This window comes from Brachyhypopomus gauderio, chromosome 11, assembly GCF_052324685.1.
Source record: "Brachyhypopomus gauderio isolate BG-103 chromosome 11, BGAUD_0.2, whole genome shotgun sequence".
NCBI classification, from domain to species: Eukaryota; Metazoa; Chordata; class Actinopteri; order Gymnotiformes; family Hypopomidae; genus Brachyhypopomus; species Brachyhypopomus gauderio.
Window position 1 is genome coordinate 3,502,868 of NC_135221.1, and position 12,852 is coordinate 3,515,719.

The 12,852-nt window shown below is 47.0% G+C and overlaps 1 protein-coding gene across 1 annotated transcript in view; it reads right to left on the reverse strand.

Annotated features, from left to right (window-relative positions):
* Positions 1–10,673: 10,673 nt before the first annotated feature.
* Positions 10,674–12,852, reverse strand: part of LOC143526604 (leukocyte cell-derived chemotaxin-2-like) — a 5,293-nt gene continuing 3,114 nt past the window's right edge. The window contains exon 5 of the mRNA XM_077021090.1: positions 10,674–12,852. This exon is cut by the window's right edge and continues 736 nt beyond it. The gene's annotated coding sequence lies outside the window, so the exon portion shown is untranslated.

Consider the following 12,852-nt stretch of genomic DNA (forward strand, 5'->3'; position numbering starts at 1 on the left):
GCTCCCATTTGCTGTCCTCCTGTAGTACGGCCCTTTTGGGGAAGGGCGCCTGCACTCTGTGCACTCCGGAGGGACCCTTTAGTGAGGACACATTTGCGCCGAGCCCTTAGTTTGATCGGCCTGTTGTCCAAAAGCTTCTCCCACTGCTTCTCCGGCACGCTGCGACCTCCCTCTCTAATGGGGTGCTGTAAACTTAATTACAGGAAGAGCAAGAGAGGCACTACTGCGGGAAAGAGAGGAATGAGAGAGGAATGAGAGAGGAATGAGAGAGGGGCCGTCTCCACCTCCCCCCTGCTCTCCTCTGGACACAGGGGACCGGAGCCCTCGACTGGAATGTGAAAGTCCCGATTAGATTAATGAATGCTCCACTCCGGCATTCGGAGCACAAGTGCTTCTGGCCACTTCCGGAGCGGATAGCCACGGCGATCCCCAGATGAGCCCCCGTCACGGACACTCCGGGCTGGACGGTACCTTCGACAATCTGAGGGATGGAGTGGAGGTGCACAGATCACGCCTGATCCAGCACACGGGTTGATAGGGAGACTCGTTTGAGACTCGTTTGAGACTTGTTTCAGTGAACATGCCATGTTCTATTTTAATGTAGACAAATGACATTTGTTAAACCTTAAACCTGCTTTTGTTCCTTCGTAATATTTCACTTTTGGTTGGACTGGTGTCATTACATTTACACTCATCCCTCTCATTCTGTTTTACATGTTTGTTCAGAAATTAAGTGAACGTCACGTCACGTCTGCGTTCTCACAAACTGAAGACACGCACCTAATCACTCGAATCTCCAGATGCTTAGAACAGTCTAAGGACGATGAAATGAGAGGAGATGCTTCCGTCGTGTGTGTGGGGAGGTGCAGCTCATCCGCCCAAGCCAGGCAGATGGAGACATGGGAGTTGAGAGGAAACTGTAGCTTTGTGTACACGTTTGACATTAGTGATATTAAAGTGTGTCCTAATGTGGCTCCACAGATCAGAGTGGAGAGACAGACCCCACAGGGCTCCTGTCGTTACAAGCAGTGCGCTCCCCTCCGACAGATAATACAACTAAACAATAAACTACTAAAAGTCTCTCTCCTTTCTCTCTCTCTCTCTCTCTCTCTCTCTCTCTCTCTCTCTCTCTCTTTCTCTCCCTCCCCTTCCCTCTTTCTCTTGCACCCTGCCTCTCTCTCTGTTCCTCTCTATCTCTCTTTCTGTCTGTCTTTCTCTTCTTTCCTGTGGTTTCAGTAATGAGTGTGCTACTCTGACACACACACAAATGGAGCGCTGCTAAATGTGTAATTAGTGGCTACTGAGAAGGAGAGACGCACAGAGGGCCAACGCCACAACAAAAAGGCCACGATTTATGAGACATGGGGCATAGCGCGCGCACACACACACACACACACACACTCACACACACACACTCACACACACGATATTGCAGAAGCTTTAACCTTCCTCGTGAGCCGTTGTATGGACCCTCCTAGGACCACAGAGGAAACCACTAAAACACCCACAGTAAAAACTTTGTGTTATATAACGAGTCATACTTCCTCTTGTGTAGAAACCAGCGCAGGGTGATCACGATCTAGATGCATCATATTCAACCTCCCTCCCCTCAAAATCTGTATCCAACCTCTCCTTTACCCCTGGATAGCATAATAAATCTACTATAATATCCTCAAATATCCTCAGGACACAGTGATTTAACCCCCTCCCTCCCAAACCCCCCCCCCCCCCCCCCCCCCCTTACTCAACACAAGCAAACTGGGAAGCCCCGCCCACACCCCGCCCACACCCCGCCCACACCCCGCCCCCACCCCGCCCCCTGGAATGACAGCCTTTAGGGCCCAATCCATCAAGCTCCTGCAATTAACACCGCAGCGCCTGCTACAAAAAGAGTGATTGCTCCAATCCATTGGTAACAAGATTTGCCCCCCCCCCCCCCCCCCCGGCGTGGCTTTTCCCTGTTCACCTGCCCCGCCCCTTCTCCCCCCAACCCCCCCCCCCCCTCAATTTTTTTAACAGCCCTAATTGAAGTTCTGGAGGTGGGGGCGATACCTGATTAGGGGGCTCCATTCAGAGGCTGAGCCCGAGCAGCAAATCCATCTTGTAATAAAGTGGGAGATGGATTATGGCGTTTCTGCCGAGCTGGCAGACACAGCCCTGCTGCCTTTCATAGCTCCTTATTGCAGTGCGTAAATCCATTAGTGCGAACGGAGCCATTGCAGAGCTCATATCCACACGTCCAGACACACACACACGCTCACACACACACACACACACACACACACACACGCTCACCTCAGCCCCCACTCAGCTCCGCACCACGCGGGAACAACACACTCTCCTCCACCTCAACCCTTCCCCTGACCTCTCCAGCTCTCTCTCTCTCATCCCCCTCTCCCCTTCTCTCTCCATGTTGCCCTTTCTCTCCCCCTTGTCTCTCCATCCCTTTCTCTCTTTCTCTTTCCCCTCTCCCCGTCTCCCCTCATCTCTCTATCACTCTTCTGCTCACACCCCCCTCTTTTCTCCTCTAATTCTCTAACTCCAGACTCTAGACTACAGACTCTAGACACTAGATTACAGATTCCAGACTCTAGACTACACACTCTAGATCTAGACTCTGGACTCTAGACTCTAGACTTTAGACTCCAGACTCTAGACTACAGACTCTAGACTCTAGACTCTATACTACAGACTCCAGACTCTAGACTTTAGACTACAGACTCTAGACTCTAGACTCTAGACTCTAGACACTATACTACAGACTCCAGACTCTAGACTACAGACTCTAGACTCTAGACTCCATACTCTAGACTCCAGACTCTAGACTATAGACTCTAGACTACAGACTACAGACTCTAGACTCTAGACTACAGACTACAGACTACAGACTCTAGACTCCAGACTTCTCTCTTCACACCTCACCATCTATCTGCCCCTTTTACTGAAACCTGTCACATTCCATAAAGGACAGTGAACTTCACAAAGCGTGTGTGAAATTGGGGAACATACAACTCAGGTCAGAATAGTTTTGTCATATTTTCCATCCTCAGTCAATATGTTCACTGCATGTACACCTGACACACACACACACTCTCACACACACACACACACACACACACACACACACTCACAGCTGTAATCAAGTACAGCTGCATCAGTGCCATTACTCTTGTTTTTTACAGTATTCTACAGTTTGCAGCCCACACTAAAAGCACCTTCCTCTTTCACACTTCATTATGTTCTTTCTTTTACCTTTCTGCTGAGAAAAGACAGAGCAGAGAGAGAGAGAGAGAGAGAGGGGGAGGGGGCTGGAGAAAGACAGCTAGAGAGAGGGAGTGAGAGATAGAGACAGAGAGAGAGAGAGAGAAAGGGAAATGGAGAGAGAGAGTGAAAGAGAGAGGGGGTGGAGTGTAGAATAGAAAAAGACTGATGGAAATATCCGCAGACGTTTTAAGCAGATCAAATGAATCTCCCTGAATGGGGAGTGAATTCTGCGATATCCTCTAGCCACAAAATAGATTATCATTATCTCATTTCAGATTGATGGCGTTTGGAGAGCGTGTGGGTGCCCTGGCCCAGCAAAAACCCCACGACTGGGCCGGGACTTTAGTGTGTAATCAGGAGAGATGGACATTTATGATTTGCTGCTGAAATGAGCAAAGGGGTGAAATCAAAGCTAGCACCATTAGCCCGTGTGCCGCTGCCGTCGTCTCCACTCGAGACGAGCGAGCCACGCTAAATCACGCGCTAAACCGGAGGAAGAGTGTGTGTGGTTTGATCTGCCGTACTGGAGCCGGGTAGAGTCTGCTAAAACGCAGATGAAGTATCGGAAGTGAGCGTTCATTTGCAAAACAATGTTAAAAGCAACATTGGGGGGAATGTGATTTTAAAACTGCTCAGCAAGTGAAACCTTTTGTGTGTGTGTGTGCGTGTGTGTGTGTGTGTGTGTGTGTGTGTGTGTGTGTGTGTGTGTGTGTGTGTGTGTGTGTTTCATGAAGCTATCCGGGTGTGCGATGAAACATAAGTGGCCAGGGATTCCGTTGCCCGGCCCGTGAGCCGGTGGGCAGACGTTTTAGTGTGATGTTTAATTATGTGCTTTAGCTTACACTGTGCTCTCTGCATCTTCCCCGTGTAGTACAGAACAGAGTCTTTGTTATTAGCATTATTGCATTTTCATGTCTGGTTGGTCTGCTGAGATCCAATTAGTTTCCCCTCTCGCCCTGACAGAACTGCTGTTTGGGAACCGCTGTAGCAGGAGATACTCCTAAAACACTGGTAGGACCCAGAGGCGTGATTTACCCCGCCCTGCGTTACCCTGCCCTGCGTTACCCCGCCCTGCGTTACCCCGCCCTGCTTTACCCCGCCCTGCGTTACCCCGCCCTGCATTACCCCGCCCTGCTTTACCCCGCCCTGCTTTACCCCACCCTGCGTTACCCCGCCCTGCATTACCCCGCCCTGTGTTACCCCGCCCTGCGTTACCCCCCCCCTGTGTTACCCCGCCCTGCGTTACCCCCGCCCTGTGTTACCCCCCCCTGTGTTACCCCGCCCTGCGTTACCCCGCCCTGCGTTACCCTGCCCTGTGTTACCCCGCCCTGTTTCTGCCCCTCACCCTGATGCCCTTCAGGTCCCAGTTCCTTCTTATTTATTCCGTTTTGTTTATTTGTTTGTTTGTTTTTTGTTGTTTAAAACCCGTCCTGTCTTTTAGTTTTACAGATTAAGCCCCATATACCGGTAGTAGTCTAAGGAAAGCTGTTTGTGCCAAAAGACCATTAACATTGTCCGCCTTCCAAAAACGTTGTCTGAGTTTGAATGATTGTATGTTGGACAATTTTCAAGTTCCCGGTGAATGTGAAGTTTCTGCAAAAAATGTAAAAATAAATTTAAAAGGTGCCGTGAAACGGCTGGCTGAGGTGTTGATCAAATAATATGCTGCATTTTATGGAGTGACACGTGGTATGTGATCTTGTCCCAGCAGGCTGAGAGCCATGTTCCTTAAGAAGAGTGGCTCAACTCCAGCTGGAAACATTCTGAATATTACAGCCATCTTGGTAAAGTTATTTTTATTTTGTTTGTCTTGCTTTTTTTTACTTTCAAAGCTGTTGGCTAGCCATGCATGAAAGATTTAGGTCCTCTAAAGCCCAGTATTGTCTCTGGAATAATTAAGCACATAGTGGGGGATATGCCCCCGCCCCCACTCCCCAACCCATATGAAGTGGCTGTTTGGGTCCTCACCAATTTCTTAAAGTTTACTATGAATATATTTTACACAGAAGCTGGCAAACAATCCGTGAAAACGTCACTACGATCACGTGAGAAAGCATGCTTACATCTCACGTATGACCGACTGTATGATCGCACGTGAACTTCGTGGAAACGTGCAGAGGAGCGCAGGAACGTCGTAACTCATTTCCATCATAATAAACATTTCAGTAAAGCAAATCACTTTTATCGTAATAAATGGGGGATTCGCGACCAAAATTCTGAACTACAATGTAGATCTCGTATTGTTCAACGTCGGCAGCCCTGACAAACGTGCCCGTAAAACCTTCCGTGAACATTTTCATTCCGGTGCCGGCACTGAATTTTTCTCAGTGGACACGTGGGCCCGAGGGCTCGACTTCTTTAAAGGATGCCAGTTTGAATCCGAGGGGCCTAAACCGCATGCAACTCCTGGTCCTTATTCCTGCTCCCAGCACTTTTCAAATCAAAGTACATATACATTATATATAGGCTAGAGGAGAGACGCAGAGTAAAAGTAATTAAAATTAATCATTTTGGGTGAATGTTTTCTATAACGTTTAGTCTACAGTGGGCCAAATATTTAATTAATTTATAATTAACACTACTGTCTTTCTAATCATCATCATCATCATCATCATCATCTTCATTATCATCATCATCATCGTCATCATAATACATTAACTTGTTTTACATCCTACTGGCTTCAGACATCAGTCCTTAAACATCTAGTGGTAAGAAGGCAATAACTGAAAGGTGGAAATATAAAAATTCTTCAAAAATAAATCTGCAATCCAACACAAGCGTTATTCAATCAATCAAACAAACACAATCCAAACTCACACACTACGGGCCATTTCATTGGCTGAAGAAACCACTGAAGTGGCAAATCTGAGCTCATATATTTACACAGCAGCCACCAGTGGACCCAAATGTACTTCGCCTGGTTTTCATTAGGGTAAAAATATTCAAGCCCCTTAAAGACATCAGATTCAATTAGATTACAAAGGACACTTTAACATTTCAGAAGCTCCTCCTCAAAAACCCATAATTTCCAGTGATAAAAGAAACATGTATGAAGATATTCTACGTCAAAAACAGAACAATCGTGTTTGCATAAGCATCGATGCTCTTAGCTTTTCAGCTCCAGGTTACCGCAGATGAATACTGTTGCCATGACGAGGACATAATAGGTTTATAATTGACCTCTACCTGTAAATCATTAGAAATGTTTTTTCTTTCTTCTGGATAAAAGACCCCAGTAATTCATACGTACTACTAGTCATACCGGGAATCCGAAAACACAAAGCAATGAAGAAGGGAAATTAAGATGAAATAGCGTTGTAAGGATGTTAAAGGTTACACCAGAAGCAAAGGGCTTGGGATAAAATGTGCTTGGATATCCCAGTGAGTGAGTTCGAGGAAACAGACGCTGTACCGTAGCACCCAGACACTGTCTAGACAAGACTGTCCCTCAACACCAAACCTCAGACTGAGAAGTGGACTTGTGAGTGACATCACAGAGAGGCCGACTGGAAAGATTTTGTGGTCGAAGTGGTTTTACTGCTCAAATCTAAAGTTTGGGAGAAACTTCATCTTTCTGCAGGATCTCAAGCAAACAGTCAGAACAATATAACAGTTCTCCAATAGCCAAACAAAGCCCACATCCTAAACCAATCAAGACAAGAAATGTAGAATAAATAGCTTAGAAATTGTACTTTATAGTAAATTGCTTTGCAGAAAAAATTATGATTACAACAAACTGTACAAATGGCAGCTGTAATCCACACGTGTGTGTGTGTGTGTGTGTGTGTGTGTGTGTGTGTGTGTGTGTGTGTGTGTGTGTGTGTGTGTGTGTGTGTGATATATATATGTAGTGTTTGATAAAAAATGATAAGTGATGGGCAAAATGTCAAAATATTTCAAAAATATTTTACAAAGCAGAAAGCAAGCAGATAGTAATCATAGATGAATCACTTGAAGCTTGTAGTAACGACACCTGAAACAGTAGAGAGAAGAGAGGAAGACACTCACGGTCTCTCCTCAACACACACGGTCTCTCCTCAACACTCACGGGCTCTCCTCAACACTCACGGTCTCTCCTCAACACACACGGGCTCTCCTCAACACACACGGCCTCTCCTCAACACACACGGTCTCTCCTAAACACACACGGTCTCTCCTCAACACACACGGGCTCTCCTCAACACACACGGTCTCTCCTAAACACACACGGTCTCTCCTCAACACACACGGCCTCTCCTCAACACACACAGCCTCTCCTCAACACACACAGATTCTCCTCAACACACACAGATTCTCCTCAACACACACGGCCTCTCCTCAACACACACGGTCTCTCCTCAACACACACAGTATCTCCTCAACACACACGGTCTCTCCTCAACACACACGGTATCTCCTCAACACACACGGTATCTCCTCAACACACACAGTCTCTCTTCAACACACACGGTATCTCCTCAACACTCACGGTCTCTCCTCAACACACACGGTCTCTCCTCAACACACACAGATTCTCCTCAACACACACGGTCTCTCCTCAACACACACAGATTCTCCTCAACACACACGGTCTCTCCTCAACACACACAGATTCTCCTCAACACACACGGTCTCTCCTCAACACACACAGTATCTCCTCAACACACACGGTCTCTCCTCAACACACACAGTATCTCCTCAACACACACGGTATCTCCTCAACACACACGGTATCTCTTCAACACACACAGTCTCTCCTCAACACACACGGTATCTCCTCAACACTCACGGTCTCTCCTCAACACACACGGTCTCTCCTCAACACACACAGATTCTCCTCAACACACACGGTCTCTCCTCAACACACACAGATTCTCCTCAACACACACGGTCTCTCCTCAACACACACAGATTCTCCTCAACACACACGGTCTCTCTTCAACACACACGGTATCTCCTCAACACACACGGTCTCTCCTCAACACACACAGTATCTCCTCAACACACACGGTATCTCCTCAACACACACGGTATCTCTTCAACACACACGGTCTCTCCTCAACACACACGGTATCTCCTCAACACTCACGGTCTCTCCTCAACACACACGGTCTCTCCTCAACACACACAGATTCTCCTTAACACACACGGTCTCTCCTCAACACTCACGGTATCTCCTCAACACACACGGTATCTCCTCAACACACACGGTCTCTCCTCAACACACACGGTATCTTCTCAACACACACAGATTCTCCTCAGCACTCACGGTCTCTCCTCAACACACATGGTCTCTCCTCAACACACACGGTATCTCCTCAACACTCACGGTCTCTCCTCAACACACACGGTCTCTCCTCAACACACACGGTCTCTCCTCAACACACACGGACTCTCCTCAACACACACGGTCAATCCTCACACAGCCAAGGTTTGGTCTGTACCTTAACCTCATCACAGTGCTCTGAAGTTGTTGCTGCTAATGTAAATATGACCTGCACACACACACACACACACACACACACACACACACACACACACACACACACACACACACTCTGAGGGGTGATTGGCTAAGCCCCCATAGACAGAGGCTGAGCAGGATATGTGACAAGATCAACAGCCAATCACAAACAGCTTTCTGAGGGGTGACACTGTCCCCGCCCTCATCCTGAAGCCCGTCTGAACACAAGCTGGCCGTACGCAGCTGATAACCGTCTGCAGTAAAAGTCAATCGCATGCTGTCCTGGTCGAGCCACACCTTTCCCCGCTGTCTCTGAGATACAGGCGCTCTGAAGTACCAAGCACTCAGACTTTTCTTTCTTTCTTTCTTTCTTTCTTTCTTTTTCTTTTTCCTTTTTTTCCTCCCCGCCGAGCTGCTCTAAAATTGGTTTTGGAGAAATAGCCATTTATCTGCGCTCTGACTGCTGAGACGTAAATAGCCCAGCCCTTTAACAAGCTCACGTGCTCTCGATAAACAGATTATCCAAGCTGCTTCCTGTTTGGCTGGCCTCCCCTCTCGCAACACGCCTCTCTGCTATAACTTAAACTCTGTCTTCTGCCCCTGCTCTCTCTAAGTATCTCTCTCCACCTGTCTCTCCACCTGTCTCTCTCTCCATCTGTCTCTCTCTCTCCGCCTGTCTTGCATTCCATTCAGTAGTTTCTCTCTTTTAATGTGCACAAACCAAAACCTTCAAAGTCTAGAAAAATTCTTTTACATGATTTGAATACATCAAATCCAATCGTTCTTTAATCTCTTTTTAAATGTATGCGTAGGTAGTGTCTGTGCACATCAACCATGAAAAAGCTTTTCTGCTTCTACTTTGTACATGCAATTAGCTATATCCTTGGAAACAGCAATGAATATCACTGTATCAAACTCACTCACGTTTACTTAACCATGCCAGCAAGGCTGTTCGCTGTACTCTGCTGCCCTCTGGTGATAGGGAAAATTTACTTTTTTTGTAGACTGTGACGCTGCGTGCTTTAGCCTGGTTTTTAACGCATGGTCTTACAGACGAAACCTCGGGTTTGCACCGCTAACAGCTTGTGTGGGCGGAAGGAGACGAACTCTCAGATTTTGGTTTGGTTTTGCATTCTGCCTGCTTATTTTATTCTTATTTCGTTTTTGTCCGTAGTGAACAGATTCCTCCTGGTGTAATGGGCTTTGAGAAGAAAATCTCCTGCGATTTGCAGTTTGGATGTTTGTTTAGCTTGTAATTAAGGTTAAGTGTTGCACACTTTTACAGTTGAAAGGTTTTCACATGGTTTCTGTCTAGGCCGGTTACATCAGCACTCTCCGAGACATCAGGAAGCATGTCAGTCTCTCTCACATTTTCTCGCTCTCTCCCTCTCTCCATCTCTCTCCATCTCCCTCCATCTCTCTCCATCTCTCTCCATCTCCCTCCATCTCTCTCCATCTCTTTCCCATCCTCTCTCCTTCTCATTATCCAGTCCTGAGAGGGGGAATGAGAGAGCTTCTCTGACAAACAGAAGCTGACTTCATCTGTGTAATTAATGACTGTTGGGAGGAGAAGGGGGAAGAGGTCAGGAAGACGACCAATGGGAGGAGACCGAGAACACACACACACATACACACACACAGTCCAACATTCTCATTTTGAACAGTAGTAAAGCTTTCAGCTGTGAGTTTTTGTCAGTGTATGTTGGCAGTTAGTGCTGTTCATTCACTGAAGCTCGAGTCCGTTTGTATGTTTTTCCGTTTGTATGTTTGTATGTTTGTATGTTTGCTTCTTTCTCTGCCCTTACCTTTGCAGTCACTGTCAGGTCATTATATTCAAATGCAATCGATGCTGTCTCATTGTAATACAAGCAAAAGGCAAAATAAAAATGGAAATAAAACCGAAGATGCAGATTTGTGAGGTTCAAGCCAACAGATCTGACACAAAATCCACCAGACGAACGGCACATTCCAGCTCCAAATCTTTATTAGGGTGAGAAACCTGCTAGGATCAGCAGCTCCAGGAAGCACAGAGCAGTTCAGCCTGTGGGAAGTTCTCCCATCATCTCTCCTCTCACAGTGGTGCACCTCAAAGCGCAGGCAACGGAAACAAGGCAACGTGAGCACAAAACGGCAACACACGTGGGTGTGGTGTGGTGTGGTATGGTGTGGTGTGGTGTGGTATGGTGTGGTGTGGTATGGCGTGGTGTGGTGTGGTATGGTGTGGTATGGTGTGGTGTGGTATGGTGTGGTATGGTGTGGTATGGTATGGTATGGTGTGGTATGGTGTGGTATGGTATGGCGTGGTATGGTGTGGTGTGGTGTGGTATGGTGTGGTATGGTATGGTGTGGTATGGTATGGTGTGGTGTGGTGTGGTGTGGTGTGGTGTGGTATGGTATGGTATGGTATGGTGTGGTATGGTGTGGTATGGTGTGGTATGGTATGGTATGGTGTGGTGTGGTGTGGTGTGGTATGGTATGGTGTGGTATGGTATGGTGTGGTGTGGTGTGGTGTGGTGTGGTGTGGCGTGGTATGGTGTGGTATGGTGTGGTATGGTATGGTGTGGTGTGGTATGATGTGGTATGGTATGGTGTGGTATGGTATGGTGTGGTATGGTGTGGTATGGTGTGGTGTGGTATGGTGTGGTATGGTATGGTGTGGTGTGGTGTGGTGTGGTGTGGTGTGGTGTGGTGTGGCGTGGTATGGTGTGGTATGGTATGGTGTGGTGTGGTATGATGTGGTATGGTATGGTATGGTGTGGTATGGTGTGGTATGGTGTGGTGTGGTATGGTGTGGTATGGTATGGTATGGTGTGGTATGGTATGGTGTGGTATGGTGTGGTGTGGTGTGGTATGGTGTGGTATGATGTGGTATGGTATGGTGTGGTGTGGTATGGTATGGTGTGGTATGGTATGGTATGGTGTGGTGTGGTATGATGTGGTATGGTATGGTGTGGTATGGTGTGGTATGATGTGGTATGGTATGGTGTGGTATGGTGTGGTGTGGTATGGTATGGTATGGTATGGTGTGGTGTGGTATGATGTGGTATGGTATGGTGTGGTATGGTATGGTATGGTGTGGTGTGGTATGGTATGGTGTGGTGTGGTATGATGTGGTATGGTGTGGTATGGTATGGTGTGGTGTGGTATGATGTGGTATGGTGTGGTATGGTATGGTATGGTGTGGTGTGGTATGATGTGGTATGGTATGGTATGGTGTGGTGTGGTATGGTGTGGTATCAAATCAAATCAAAGTTTATTTGTATAGCGCTTTTCACAACACATGTTGTCACAAAGCGCTTTACAGGATTTAAAAGGTTAACAATACTATGGGTCCAGAACCCTAATGAGCAAGCCAAAGGCGACAGTGGCGAGGAAAAACTCCCTATGATGGTGTGGTATGGTGTGATGTGGTATGGTATTGCGTGGTATGGTGTGGTGTGGTATGTTGTGGTGTGGTATGGTGTGGTGTGGTGTGGTATGGTGTGGTATGATATGGTATGGTATGGTACGGTGTGGTATAGTATGGTATTGTATGGTGTGATATGGTATGGTGTGGTATAGTAGGGTATGGTATTGTATGGTGTGGTATGGTGTGGTATGGTATGGTATGGTGTGGTATGGTATAGTATGGTATGGTGTGGTATGGTGTGGTGTGGTATGGTGTGGTGTGGTATGGTGTCGTATGGTGTGGTGTGGTATGGTGTGGTATGGTACTGTATGGTATGGTGTGGTATAGTATTGTATGGTATGGTGTGGTATGGTGTGGTGTGGTATGGTGTGATGTGGTATGGTGTGGTGTGGTGTGGTGTGGTATGGTGTGGTATGGTATGGTATTGTATGGTATGGTGTGGTGTGGTATAGTATGGTGTGGTGTGGTATGGTGTGGTATGGTATGGTATTGTATGGTATGGTGTGGTATAGTATGGTGTGGTGTGGTATGGTATGGTGTGGTATGGTATGGTATTGTATGGTATGGTGTGGTATAGTATGGTGTGGTGTGGTATGGTATGGTGTGGTATGGTATGGTATGGTATGGTGTGGTGTGGTGTGGTGTGGTATTGTATGGTATGGTGTGGTATGGTATAGTATGGTGTGGTGTGGTATGGTGTGGTATGGTACTGTATGGTATGGTGTGGTATAGTATG